We start from the raw sequence: 14,055 nt of genomic DNA on the forward strand, positions 1-14,055 counted from the left end.
TCATTTGTTGTTCACTCTAACATCACCAATTCTTCTGTTATGTTGTAAGTACAATATTGTTTATGTAAGAATTCGTTTCTCTAACGAGTACTCTGATGTGGATTCACAGAACAGTCTGAGTTGGAAGGGACCCACAAGAGTCATCAAATCCAAGTCTTAAATGAATGAGTCATGCAGGGAACAAACCCACAGCCTTGGTATTACTAACACCATGCTCTAAACAACTGAGGTAATCTCAGGATGTAAGTAGAGTACCATTTCATATGATGAAGGGCTATTGAAGGGCATATTTTGTGTTTTTTCTCATTTACCGCTATAAACACAAAAATTAGAGCCAGCTGCCAGATTAGGTGAAATTAAAAGTATACATATCACTTTTCTGCTACAAATGAAACCAGATTATTTTTTAGAGAAAGAAAAAAGCAGCAAGTTATTCCTTGAAGACTTTATGGAAGATTTACTGCAAATGCACAATCCAAATTCATTTAATGCAACCACAGCTAAGATGCAGTATATATTGTTTCATTTCTCATACAGCTAATTCTGGCAGACACTAATTATCCACCCCAAACCTACATGTGCCTTTAATTATCTCTTTGTCTCTACAGCTGATATGATTGCCAATAATAAAACTCAAACATTTTAAATACATTTCATTATTATTATTATTATTAGGTAAACCACAATTTTCCTTACTCTCTGTTTATAATATAATTCTACTGTTCTTACAAATTATTCTGAGATTTTTTTTTTCTTATCTTGATATTTCTATTAAGAAAAGCTCAGCTTGGTAATGTTTTGTGAGACCAGCTGCACTTTTTACATGAAAGCAATAAAATGCAAAGCTGATTGAAATCACTGAAGACAAAATTAAACAAAACAAGTGCAGATTGCTTCAGCTGCCTTTGGCTGGGGTGCTGTCACCTCTGCCTCATTGAGAAAATATTTGCCAGCATAATCTGTTAATAGCAGCGGAGTACACACCAGCACTAGCTGTATTCTAGCAATGAGGTAATTTTTTCAAAGCACTTGTCTTCAAGCTGTGATCCAGGCTATGCTTGCAGCAGTGCCTTCCCTCCCTGGCTTTGTGAAGGCTCTCCAGCCATCTGTGCTCTGGAGTTTTCTCACATTCCTGTCGCAATGACCTTAAATAATCCTAGTGTCACCACACAACTTGTCTTTCTCCTGGTGCCTTCCAGCTGTGTGTCCTTTAGTCCCCAGCAGGTGTTTGTCCAGCAGCAGCAGGACAGCACACAGTGCCGTGGGGAGCCCTGGCAGAGGAATGCAGCAGGGATAGGCTTCCCTGTCCCGGGCACCTGCCTGGGCTGTGCAGTGCCTGCTGCTGGGACACCAGTGTGCAGTGCTCCCTGGAGGTGCAAGGGAGGCTGGAACACAATCCCCAGTGCTCTACAAACCTGTCAATGCTTTTGGACCAGTTTGCAAGAGGTGGTTCACTTGGATCATACCGTAATTCTGATGAGTAACAGGAGATTCGGACTTGTGATTCCTTTCTCTGGTGATCTGGGACAAGAGTTTAGCCTTTAGTTCAAAGAGTCCGCAGGACACTTTCTCTCCACCTCCACCAGTTACAGTCAGATTGCATTTCCCATGACTATCCCATGAAGTTTGTCCCTTGTATTCCCAGCAGCATCATAGGAAAAAAAGATCCTGTCTGATTCCTGCAATGCACGTCTTCCTGCAGGCTCAGTGCTCTGACTCTCACCTGCCACTAATGGAAAGCTATTACTTCAGAGTCCAACCTATGCCTCATCTGCCCAGCCACACTTCCAGGTGAGCTAGGAAGCATTTCTCAATCTATAGGGAATTATAAAAAGGGTAAAGAAACAGTCATAGCTGTTCTTTCTAATGGGGAGATGGATTAAGGGCTCTTTTCTAGCTTAGTCCAGTTCCTTGAGATGATGCTAGCCAGTATATCTACAGATTTTTGCTTGACATGAGATGTGAAACCAAATATACAGAAAACAGCCTTTCCATCTTTCAGAATGCTTTCTCTTGGGATGAAAAGAGGGATAACAAACATCCTTTGATTTTACATCTTGGTGCTATCCATCCCGCAATTGTTTCTCTCTGGAAACTTTACTATCCATGAACTGTATAGCTGTAAGGATTTCCAAATTTGAACAGTCACATCTAAGCTTGACCCTGAAGTAAATAGAGCATTTTGAATATTTTATTTATCCTGGCTCAAGTCATAACATTTAAGTTTGTCCCCCTTCTCTTGATGCCTGCCAAGGCTTTTCTCTTGCTTAGAACCAGGCTTTCTGTTTCTTCTCTCATTGTTACTGGCCTATTGCTTTCCATCTCTTTTGCTCTTTCACACCTGTGTAGGAAATTTCTATAGCTCTGGAAAACTTCTTGATTTTCTGTAACTCTCTTAACAATTTCCTTGGCGAGCTGTTCTGAGTCTCCTGATCTCCCTGGGTTCTGGCTTTTGATTATTTCTGGCATGGGATGGGAGGAATGACATTATCTCCTCAGTTTTGCCTAACATTTTTGAAAGCAAAAATACAAAAGAATCATCATTAAACAAAGCTTTTTTTCATTGTTTGATGCTAGACTTTCCCCCTGTTGACTTTCATATGTCCCTAACATTGAAAAGGGGAAAGAAAGCTCTTTTCTATTTCCTCAAGTATATTTCTACATGAAAATTTCATTTTTCCTGTTACCTACTGGTGTATCCTTAATGGCACAATTATTGTTAACTACTTAGAACAGTCAATGTCCCTGCTCTGGGCTAAGCTCAGAAGACAAGCTTTTCTGATGTATATGATATGTGTCACCTGTGCACTCACCCTGTGTTACCAGAATGAACAAAGTTGTGGCAAAGCTAAGAGGACAGAAAGCAAGGAAAAAGCAGCAGCTTCAGCTTTCTGTAGACAGTTCTCAGTGTCAGGCTGCCAAAAATACATTCACCACTTTAAGGAGAAAGGCAATCTTTCTTGATTTACATCTGTGTTTAGTTTTGAGTTTTGAAATAGAATTAAGTAAGAAGGATGTAAAAATATATAAAAGGTTTTTCCTTCTTCCATCATTTACCATGGATGTAATTTTTTTTTCTTAATTAAAGGAGTATAGAAGTCTCGTTAGCTAGTAGTAAGGTAGTTGGATTGTAGATTAATCAAAGGTCTTAAAATAGACAAATTTGACAAAAAAAAAAAAAAAAGGAAATATTATCATTTTGTTGCCATATATATGCAGTAACCAGCACGAGACACATCTACATTCTGTTCCAAGTGTTTTTGCTTCCATACGAGAAGGATCAAGGTAGAGAGCAGGATTACACAATGTAATACAGTATGATGCTGTCCTGGAGAGAAGAGCAGTCCAGGACACATGGTTGATTTTTGAGGATCACCTCTTCCAAGCTTACATGCATGAAATCAAGCAAAGGCAGTTTGCAGGAGTCCTTCGTGGATGAACAAGAACACCCTGGCAAAACACAAGTATTAAAGGAAGTATAGAGGAGGTTAGAAGAAGCAAGAACAGGTGAAACAAGAGGAATATAAAAACAGTCTGGGCATGCAGAGATGGGCGAGATAAACACTTCTAGAGTTAAATTTGGTGAGCTATGTAAAGAGCAGGGAGAAAGGTTTCTGCCAATTTATCAGTAGCAAAATGAAGATATTATGAGAAACATAGACCCACTTCTGAATGGAATAGGGGTCCTGGTGACAAAGGGTATGGGATGAAGGTGCCTAACACCTTATTTGCCTTGGACTACACTGGTAAACCCAACCTTCAGGAATCTAGGCCCTTGAGGCATATGGGAAAGTCTGGAGCAAAGAAAACTTACCCATGGAGGAGGACCAAGTTAAGCAAATGGCATATGCGAGTCCATAGGACTTGACGGGATGCACCAGCAGATGAAATTGGGGGAGGTTCCTGAGGACCAGAAGAAAGTACATGTCACCCCTGGAAGAAAGTAAATGTCACTCCTCTCGTAGGGAACAGTGAGAAGGTATATCAGGGGACTTACAGCTTATTCAGACTTACCTCAATTACTGAGAATCCAACAGAGCAAATAAACCCTATAACTGCTGCCAAACATTTTAAGGACACAAAGGGAAGAAGTTAACATGGGTTTATGGAGTGAAAATCATGCTTGACCAACCTGACACCTTTCCACAATGAGTGGTTCTATAGGCAGGAGGATAGCAATGGATGCTGCTTGTCTTGACTTCATTAGGGTGGTAAACTTGTTGGACACAAGTCAGTAATGTGCCTTTGCACCAAAAGATGTCAGCAGCATCATGTTCTACCTCAGGAAAAGAACCAACAACAGACTGCCAGAGGTGGCTGTGCTGCTCTACCCAGCCCTCATGAGGCACATTGTGAGCACTGGCCTTCCCTGCTAAGGGGAAAATGAACTTATAGGTGTGAGTTCAGTGAAAGGACACTTACAGAAACATAAATATGTAATTTTGGGGGTTGTCCTGTGTAGGCCAGGGTTGGACTTGATATCTTTTTGTGTCCCTTCCAGCTCAGGATATTCTATGATCCTATGACTAAGGGACCAAAGCATCTGTCGTACAAGGAGAGGCTGAGAGAGCTTGTGCTGTTTAGGCTGTAGAAAAGAAGGCTCTGAAGGATCTTGTAAATATAATTTAATATCCTATGAGGGGGAATAAAATGGGATAGCCAGAATCTTGAGTGGTGTGTAGCGAAAGGACAAGAAGCAGCAGGAACAAACAGAAATAAAGAAATTCTATTGAAACTTAGAAAAAGTATAGGGTTGTTTTGTTGTTGGTTGGTTGGTTCTTTTTTTTACTGTAAATGTGGTTCAACATTTTTAAGAACCTGTTCTGATAGGGATATTTTAGATTCTTAATGTTTGGAAACTATCAAAACCTGTCTGGACACAGTCTTGGGCACTCTGGTCTAGCTGACCATGCTTTAAACAGACATTAGAGGATCTCCAGAGATCCATTCCAACTTCAACTACTCCTTGGTTCTGTGGTTTTGTTTATAAGTCTATGTCCCTGTTTTTGCAAATGAAAATTTTAAATCTTTCAGCCCATCTTAATCTTGGAAATGTAAAGGATTTCTAATACTCTCACAAAATTAAAATTCATGGTCATCTGAGAGTAACTAGTGAAAAAAAAGTAAGGTAAATGTTCTCACCAGCACTTCTAACTGGGATATTATACTTCTCTTCTTTAAATACATATCTGGAAATGTGAGATCCTGGATACCCTGGAAGCAGTATAAGAAGTATTTCTTTAAGAACATATGATGGCAACTTATGTTAAACCCTCATAGCTGAACTAAAAGCAGTTAAAGAAAGGAAATTCTCCTGTATATAATTTATATTTGACTTTTTAAAACATATTGCTTTTAGCTGTAGGGCTTTCTTTCCCACAATGTGGACCAGGCACATATCTGTGCTACAGGGAGATGTGCACAACAGGATAGCTCGGTGGGAATGTGCCTGGAGTGGGGTGGCGGGACCAGGAGCAGCGGTAGCAACAGCAGCAGGGCCAGGAGCAGCAGCAGCAGCTTTAGAACCAGGAGCAGAAGCAGAACCCAGAGCAGGAGCAGAACCAGGAGCAACTTTAGAACCAGGAGCAGAAGCAATAGCAGGAGCAGCTTTAGAACCAGGAGCAGAAGCAGAACCCGGAGCAGGTGCAGGAACAGCAGCAAGGCCAGGAGCAGGTGCAGGTGCAGAACCAGGAGCAGGAGTGGAGCAGAAGCAGGAGCAGCTTTAGAACCAGGAGCAGGTGCAGAAGCAGGGCCAGGAGCAACAGCAGGCACAGCAGCAGCAGCAGCAGCAAACACAGCAGCAGCAGCAAACACAGCAGCAGGAGCAGCAGCAGCAGCAAACACAGTAGCAGCAGAAGAAGGCACAGCAGCAGCAGCAGGCACAGGCACAGCAGCAGGAGGAGGCACAGTCACAGTAGCAGGCACAGGCACAGCAGCAGGAGGCACAGTCACAGCAGAAGGCACAGTCACAGCAGCAGCAGCAAACACAGCAGCAGAAGGCACAGTCACAGCAGCAGAAGGCACAGGCACAGCAGCAGGAGGCACAGTCACAGCAGCAAGCACAGGCACAGGCACAGCAGGAGTAGAAGGTACAGTCACAGCAGCAGAAGGCACAGTCACAGCAGCAGAAGGCACAGGCACAGCAGCAGCAGAAGCACAGGCACAGCAGCAGGAGGCACAGGCACAGCAGCAGCAGAAGGCACAGTCACAGCAGCAGGAGGCACAGGCACAGCAGCAGGCACAGTCACAGCAGCAGGAGGCACAGGCACAGCAGCAGGCACAGGCACAGCAGCAGGAGGCACAGGCACAGCAGCAGAAGGCACAGTCACAGCAGCAGAAGGCACAGGCACAGCAGCAGCAGAAGGCACAGGCACAGCAGCAGGAGGCACAGGCACAGCAGCAGCAGAAGGCACAGTCACAGCAGCAGGAGGCACAGGCACAGCAGCAGAAGGCACAGTCTCAGCAGCAGGCACAGGCACAGGCACAGGCACAGTCACAGCAGCAGGCACAGGCACAGTCACAGCAGCAGAAGGCACAGTCACAGCAGGAGCAGCAGGCACAGGCACAGGCACAGGCACAGGCACAGGCACAGGCACAGGCACAGGCACAGTCACAGCAGCAGGCACAGGCACAGCCGCAGGATGCTCGGGCTCTCCCGTGGCCTCGGGGCGGCACTCGCGCTCCGCCGCCGGGCGCTCCCGGGATTTGCGCCTCTGCTGTTCCCACCCTCAGGGCCATTTCCCATCAGAAAGTAATCCTGTTATCAAATCTGCCTGTTTCTTAGAACTATCCCCGGAAAACGAATGGAAAACAAAAGAGCTGAGCAATATCTATGCAGCAACTCTTATGCTTGGCTCTGGCCGAGATGGAAGTGCCAAGAGAACAGTTTCCCATAGTAACTCAGAATTCCTAATTCTGCATAAGAATATTAAAATAAACACACATGCACACACAAATATTACTGTTATGATTTTGTTCAGAGATAAATAGGAAGATTCAGTCTTCTTTTTATTAAAAATGCTATTACTCTAATCCACAGGGGAATGGGGCGGGGAGGGGGGAATTGTCACATTATTATGTGTTTTAGTTTCCTGGAAAAAATTCCTTAGATAAGGTTTCCTAGATTTTCTTTTTTACCTTTTATATTTGTATATGTATGTATCTTTGTATGTGCGTATGTATTCTATTCATATAAAATCCCAAATCTGGTAAAATTTCTTTGAGAATTTTTCTGGATTTAATGGATCTGACTCTTCTGTGTCAGAGTGGTTTTGTAAATGAGACAGTTTTTTTACTAAAAGGTATGGCAGCAAAACCACTCATGTCTATTTAAGATGTAGATAAGTTTTCTTCAATCAAATAATCCTTTATTTTCCAGGTAATGTTCAACATGAGGGAAGTAGAAATTATGCTTTATTTTGTGCATGAACTGAATCTGAATTCACAAAAATTCTGAATTCCAAACCAGCTTTGACATGTGCAACTGCTGTCTTTATCATACGTTCATAATGTGATGAACAAGGAAAAACGTGTTCTTTCCTCATTATTACTTGCACAGGAAGGGCTTTTTTAACATGAATTTAGGCAAAATGAAGTACTTCAAATTCTTTATCAATAGATAGATTTTAATTTAAAATATCGAAAATCTTTCTGCCTGCAGAGGATGCCTTTTATCCACAAATTTGATTACTCTCAAAGGAAGCAGTGGTCAATTTTGATCAAGTGCCTTATTTTCAAAAAGTGTTTATTTTGATTATTTTGATCTTGTTCCTTTGAGCAGATGTTTTGAAGGTTTGTGTGGGTTCTTAGTGAAAATTAATTTGTTAAACTTCTAATGCAAAACTGTTAAGCTGTTAGCAAGAAGTCATACCTGAACACAGTACCTGTTAGATAATAATGTTCTATTATACCCCATTGAACCCCACAGGCTGTTTAGAGTTTGCAGATGGGATGAAGATGAAGACTCCTTTTGAGTAAGCATGAAAGACTAGCAGTAATCTTCCTCCAGAGTGCTGAGAGTCCTGATGCCTTCCTGTGGAAAATAACAGCAAATCAGTGTAGTGAACCTGGATGGCAGCTGATCCAGAAAAGTGTATGATGATGTATTTAGAAAAGCAGGTCTGGTAACTGAAAATTAACTGGACAGGACTATATCTAATAGTGGGGCATCTCAAGAGCAAATCAGAGATATTTAGAGCCCAAAGGCTTCAAAAACCACAAACCAGAAGCTTTAGGTAACCTTGATGATATTCCACGATAAGAAAGGTTGGTAAATTATGTTCCTCAGCAAGCTCCCATAAGTGCATGAATCACTGTATGCAGAAGAGTTAATCATTGTATCTTCATTAATGTAGATGATAACATTATTAAAATTTAATACATTTCTAATTAAGAGCCTTGTATGGCAGATGAATGCAGCACTATTTTTTCATAAGACTTGAGGCTAAGGAAGAAGAAATCCCAGGCAAGCAGACAAATTCTAAAGATTTTTTTTCCTACTTGAATAAAAATGGCTGTAAGGAGCATACTGAATGGGAATCTGCTTGTTCAAACTGAAAAAATAATAGCAAAATATTGATCTTTTCAAACAACTCTTTCAGACATAGAATTCTATTGCATTAATAAAAAACTGGCTTATTACTCTTGAAACAAAAGAGTGGCAATTAAACAAATGATAAAAATTAAAATCAGGAGAACAGAGGCATGGTCAGACAAAGGGATATTCGGGAAATCCTAGGAGGTCATATGCTCAAAATAGTTACTATCTCCATCTCTTGAAGGCCATAAGAGAGAATGCTGTGGAAAAGACATTTATTCAAAAGGAATAATTTCCACACCTCTTGAAGGCAATATTTGACATCTGTGACAGGAGGGGCTCCAACACAGCTCTTTGCTGCTGCTTTACCTGCATCATTCCCCTCTCACATATTATGCTCCACAGAAGTCCCTAAACAGTTTGTGGCCTTCTGCAGGGATGGAGATGTGTTCTTGTCTCAGTTTTATTTGAGGACTTGCCAGGCTTTCTCTGGGTAAGAGCTCTCCTCCTCACATGGACTGTAGTTCTGTAGTTTCTAAGGGAAGTGATGATAATAAGCTGAAGAACGTGCTGGGCATAGTTTTCATGTTAACAAGGATGAAAATGTTCTGCTCAGAGTTTTGGAATGTTTCTGCCCTCCTTCTTCTCTGGGGTGGCTTTTTTTTCAAAGTGTCTTATCCAGAAGGGTCTGGACAGACCAGAAAGAAATGAAGTGCTGCTATTCTCTTGGCAGCACTTGTTACAGGCATGGAGGGCAAACAAGAGTTAGTCAAACACTCTGAGTGCTGTGTTGTCCTCCAGTTTACATAACAAAGCAAAACATCTCCTTTTCTATTTCTAATCAGTTTTATGATACAGAGAAATCTGCATAAAGTTTAATGCAAATTTCACCATTCACATTGCAGAGCTCTGTTCAACAAAATACTCTATACTTCCTCAAATCTTTATACAATTTGAGCCATCTCTGACTTGATTTAAATATTTCCCTCTTGATGGTTCAGCTTTATTTAATATTATTAATACATCTTTGAGCTAATACATCTTTTCTATTGTTTTAGTTAAAGTCTTGGTATCTTCCAAAATTATAAACATTTTTGTTGTGCAATGTCTGAATATTTCCACTTATTTTGTACAGAGAGCCTGAAATAAAGGACAGGGTAAGAGAACTTTATGACCAGATAGCAAGTCACAGAAAATGCAGGAGAGCAAACACCATGAGTCATAGCTGAAGATTTCATGAAGAAACTGAAGATTTTGAAAGTGTTAAATTCTTCAAATTTCACAGCCTCTTGAACATGTAGCATTAATCTTAAGTAAAGATCACAGCTTTTCTAAATATTGCAGCAGACAGCTGATATCCAGAAGAGCACAATTTTGTGTGTTGTGCGAAAGAGAAGAGAACAGAGCACTTTCAGGGTGGCCAAAATCCTCCTTCACAGCGTGCCCAGCAGTGATGCTCAAACTGCAGTCTGCTTAAGCTGGCCTGGTTGCTTTGGTAAGTCCTGACCTTCCCAGATCCCCAGATCTCATGGATGAGAGGGTTAGAGGTTCAGTTATGGAAAGCATTCTGTCTGTGACACTTCAATGACACTTCAATGTTCTCTTCACAGACATGGATGGATGAACTCCCATTTATTGCTGTCTGGGCAGATGGCAGCATGACCACAGCTTTTGGCTTTTTCTCATTGAGGTATTTCTGCCATTGACCTTTTAATTCGTTTTTGCCTTGGGGAAAAATTCCTTTCTCTTTTTAAGTTCATGACAAAAAAGTGTTATGTAGATATGGCATTCTCTGACAATTCTCCAGCTGGAGCTGAACATGTGTCTCTCCCTCAAAGGCTCAGGATCTCCAAAGGGCTCCCAAAAGAAGTAGCAGAAAGCAGCAGAATGGCTGCACCACTAGTTATGTGATGTTGCTGTTTCTTAACATCAAGAAGAGATTTTCTTCTCTTATCACTATTTTTTTATCAGAATAATCTCATCTCATCAAAGTGATCTATACACAGATGTCTAGTGAGCAAGAAGAGCTAAAGAACAGTGCTTGGGAAGAAAGCCAAACGTTAAAATCTTCTTGATGGGAAAGCCACTTTCCCTCATACATCTCCCTCTACCAACAGAGCTCTCTCTGGCTGCTTTCCAGCACAGACTGGTGGGTAGAACACTGTGGACTCAACACTCACCTCAGTGTCTGGTTCTTGAGAGGAGGATCAACACTGCAATGCCACACAGCTGTGACAAGTTATACTAATTCCTACTTGTTGAGCCAGCAAACCTGCAGCATCACCTCATGTCTTCAAGCACAGTGCTGCAGGCTGAGGGAGCCATGGTTTGCACTGGCTCTGCTAAGGCATGTGCTCAAGAACAGCATGTTCAGCCAAGGCACCCTTAAAAACAGGCTTATAGTTAAATGGATTTGAATTGAATCTTACCAAAGAGGCAGAAGGGTATCATCAGAAATCCTGTAACACGGGAGCATTTAAAAACTACAGTTTTTGTGAAATGAAGCATCTGTTTCTGTTCTAGGCTGCCATTAAACTCTGCAAAAAATATTACTAGCTATCAGTTGACACAGATTTTGAGATAGAAAAAGGGAAACACTAAATGAGTTCCTTATTAAAAGTAGTTTCATTATTTTCTTTTTATATGCTGTTTTTGCATTTCTAATCAAAGATTGGAAGTCGCTGGTTTCTTCAACACTCTTGCCAAATGCATCCTTTTAGACAGTCAATGACCTGGAAATATTTGCACATAACCTCAGATAAAATTTCAAGGAAGCAAAGAAACAAACTAAATGTTAAGCTGCCAACAAAACCAGCACAGTTAATTTCCTTTACTACCTCCTTATGAAGGTAGCTTTATGGTTTTTTCCAGGATGGGAGAAAAAAATTTTGTCTTGTCTAAAGTCTTAATCTGTTCAGGACCTTTTCATTACTTCTCTAATCTGAGTGTTAGCAGTTCCTTCAGCTTGGCACTATTTGTCATGTCAAGCATCTGACAGTATGGAGATTTTTGAAATTAAAACTTCAGCTGTGCTCATTTGAAATATGACTAAAATAGTCTGACATTATTCTCTATAACATCATATGTTAGCTCAACATGCCTTTTTTTCTAATTCTACAAACTTTTTGATATATATTTCTGTTTCTTTGATCCTAAGTAAGAGACCATGCACATCAGGACCAATCCTGAAAACTCTCCCAGGCTGGCACAACTCCACAAGCCAGAAGTTTATGAATCACTTTTCATCTGATGGGTGCCAATTTTTTTTTGTAGGCTGCCTTCAGCATTTCCCACGAGAACTCAACAAATTTGAAAAATAGTTTTCAGGCATATTGCAAAATAAACACATACAGAAAGAAGAATTTTGCTTGCAAAATTGGGACCTCAGGTCTATCAACTTTGCCAGCCTATTTCGACCTGCATGGTTATGGGCAAAGTACAGATTTGGGGACTTTTGCTGGAGTGCCAATGAATGCAAATCTCTGCTTACCAAATCTGGTGCTGAGAAAAAGAGCACACACACACACACACAAAAAAAAAAAATAAATTCTTCATAAAACCCCACTATGTTCCCAGTCTGTATTTTCCTTCCTTCTGCTCTTAACTTAAGTCCATGAAGATCCATCCAGTGAGATGATGAGCCACTGTCCCTCACAGGTACCTGCATCAGTCTGAGCTGCTCACAGGAGCCACAGTGTCCATACCCCCTTCAGCACAGAATATCTCCTGCTCCAAGAGTGCATCTCTGATCCCCAGGAGTTGCACTTGTCCTTCTAGAATATTTTTGAATAGCAGGACCTGAGGGCTTCTGGGTTGTGCTAAAGTTTTGATCATGGGTGGGTTTTACCGCTGTTGACGACACTTCTTTCAGAGCCAGCTGGAAGAAGCTGTGAACATCACAGTGCAGTTCATGGTCTCCTCACACGTCACTACATCACTCAAAACCTGCAACTCATGTTCACTAGCATGCCAACAGTAAATTCAGATTAAATTAGTATGTCCTGAAAAATAAAATGGTAACTTTGGACAAAATGTTGTGAAAACAGCACTGAATTGTTACCAGCTCTGTTATTTATGTCATACTCTTGTGCTGCTTCACACTGCCAAATATTTCTCATCAAAAGAATCCTTTTAAATTTTTATTTATATAAACTAGCCATTTACGTTTGGAGGGTTTACATTTGCCAATTAACAGACATCAATCTTACCTCAATTCTGGTTAGCAATTTACAATCATGTATCTTTGAATCATTAAATGAAATAAAAAACTCAGGGTAGAAATAGTGTTTTCTTCCTTTTTTGTTTTTTTCAAAACAACAAAAAGGCACAAAAATGAAAAACCTGGCAATTTCTTTAAAAAGCTAAGAAACAATTATGAAGCTCTCAGCCTTCTAAGCTGCAATTTGCATAATTGGCATAGAAATGGCTTTGAATATGTAAGGCATTGAGTCCAAGCTGATAAATTCTAATGCTGTTGAGAAGTTCATGTTTGCACACATGCTTTCTATCTCTCCCATGATCCTGAGATCCAGGATTGGTTAAAACAATACTCTTGGAAAAAATGTGGAGATTTTCAGAAAGTCAAGGGCTTATTAAGCTTATGCTAGGTTTTGAGTTGTTATTGTCACCCACTAATGAAAAACCACCCTTACAATTACTCTTTTTCATGAAGTCAGGAAAAACTACTTATTCCCCAATAAGGCAACAGGTTTACCTACAAGCTCCAAATAGGAAGAAGTAGAGGAGAGCTCATCTGTAAAGCCAACTTTTAAAAACAAAATAGTATCTTTGTGTTCACATTTACAAAGAAAATGCTGCCCGTATTTATCCAGGTGTCTAATCTTATGCTAATTGTCTATATACATCATATGCTTGCCTGTATGGCACCTAAGCTGGAACAACTCTACAGATACAGTTGAGCATAGCCTTTGAGATCTCCTCCTATCCTCTTAGGATCTGTGTCCTGTGCAACTGCCATTTCTTAGTTCAATGCATACACCATATCATGTCTTACTGCTGCTGTTAAACAGTTGCAAAAATATAAGTGAAGCACATATTTTAGATGTGCTTTGCTCTGAAGGTCTAAAGTTAAATAGCATCTACCCATGGAGAGACTTCACTAACAGTGACTGTGAGCCTGTGCTATCAGATTACATCCGTTAGCTTCCAAGAGGGTAAAGTATAGGATTCTTGCTACTTTAAGACCATACTGTTCTTCAATTTGGGATGAACATTTTGGAATTTGTCTGGTTTTACCTTTATCTGCATCTGACTAAGTGCCAGTCTGTCTTGGGTTACAGTACAGGGTGTGATAAAAGGTATCTGTTCTATCACCATCTGTTGAGGGTGGGGGCCGTGATGCTTATCTCCATGGGAGATATTCTGCTAATGGCCCATCCATTGAAACCAGGCAGGGCATTGTTCTTTATCTTTTCACAACCCATCCTTCCTCCAGCCAGTCATTTTCTGCTAATGGCCCATTGAGTCCCACTGTGGGACTGATAAAATTATTGCATCCC

Source organism: Catharus ustulatus, chromosome 1 (assembly GCF_009819885.2).
Source record: "Catharus ustulatus isolate bCatUst1 chromosome 1, bCatUst1.pri.v2, whole genome shotgun sequence".
NCBI classification, from domain to species: Eukaryota; Metazoa; Chordata; class Aves; order Passeriformes; family Turdidae; genus Catharus; species Catharus ustulatus.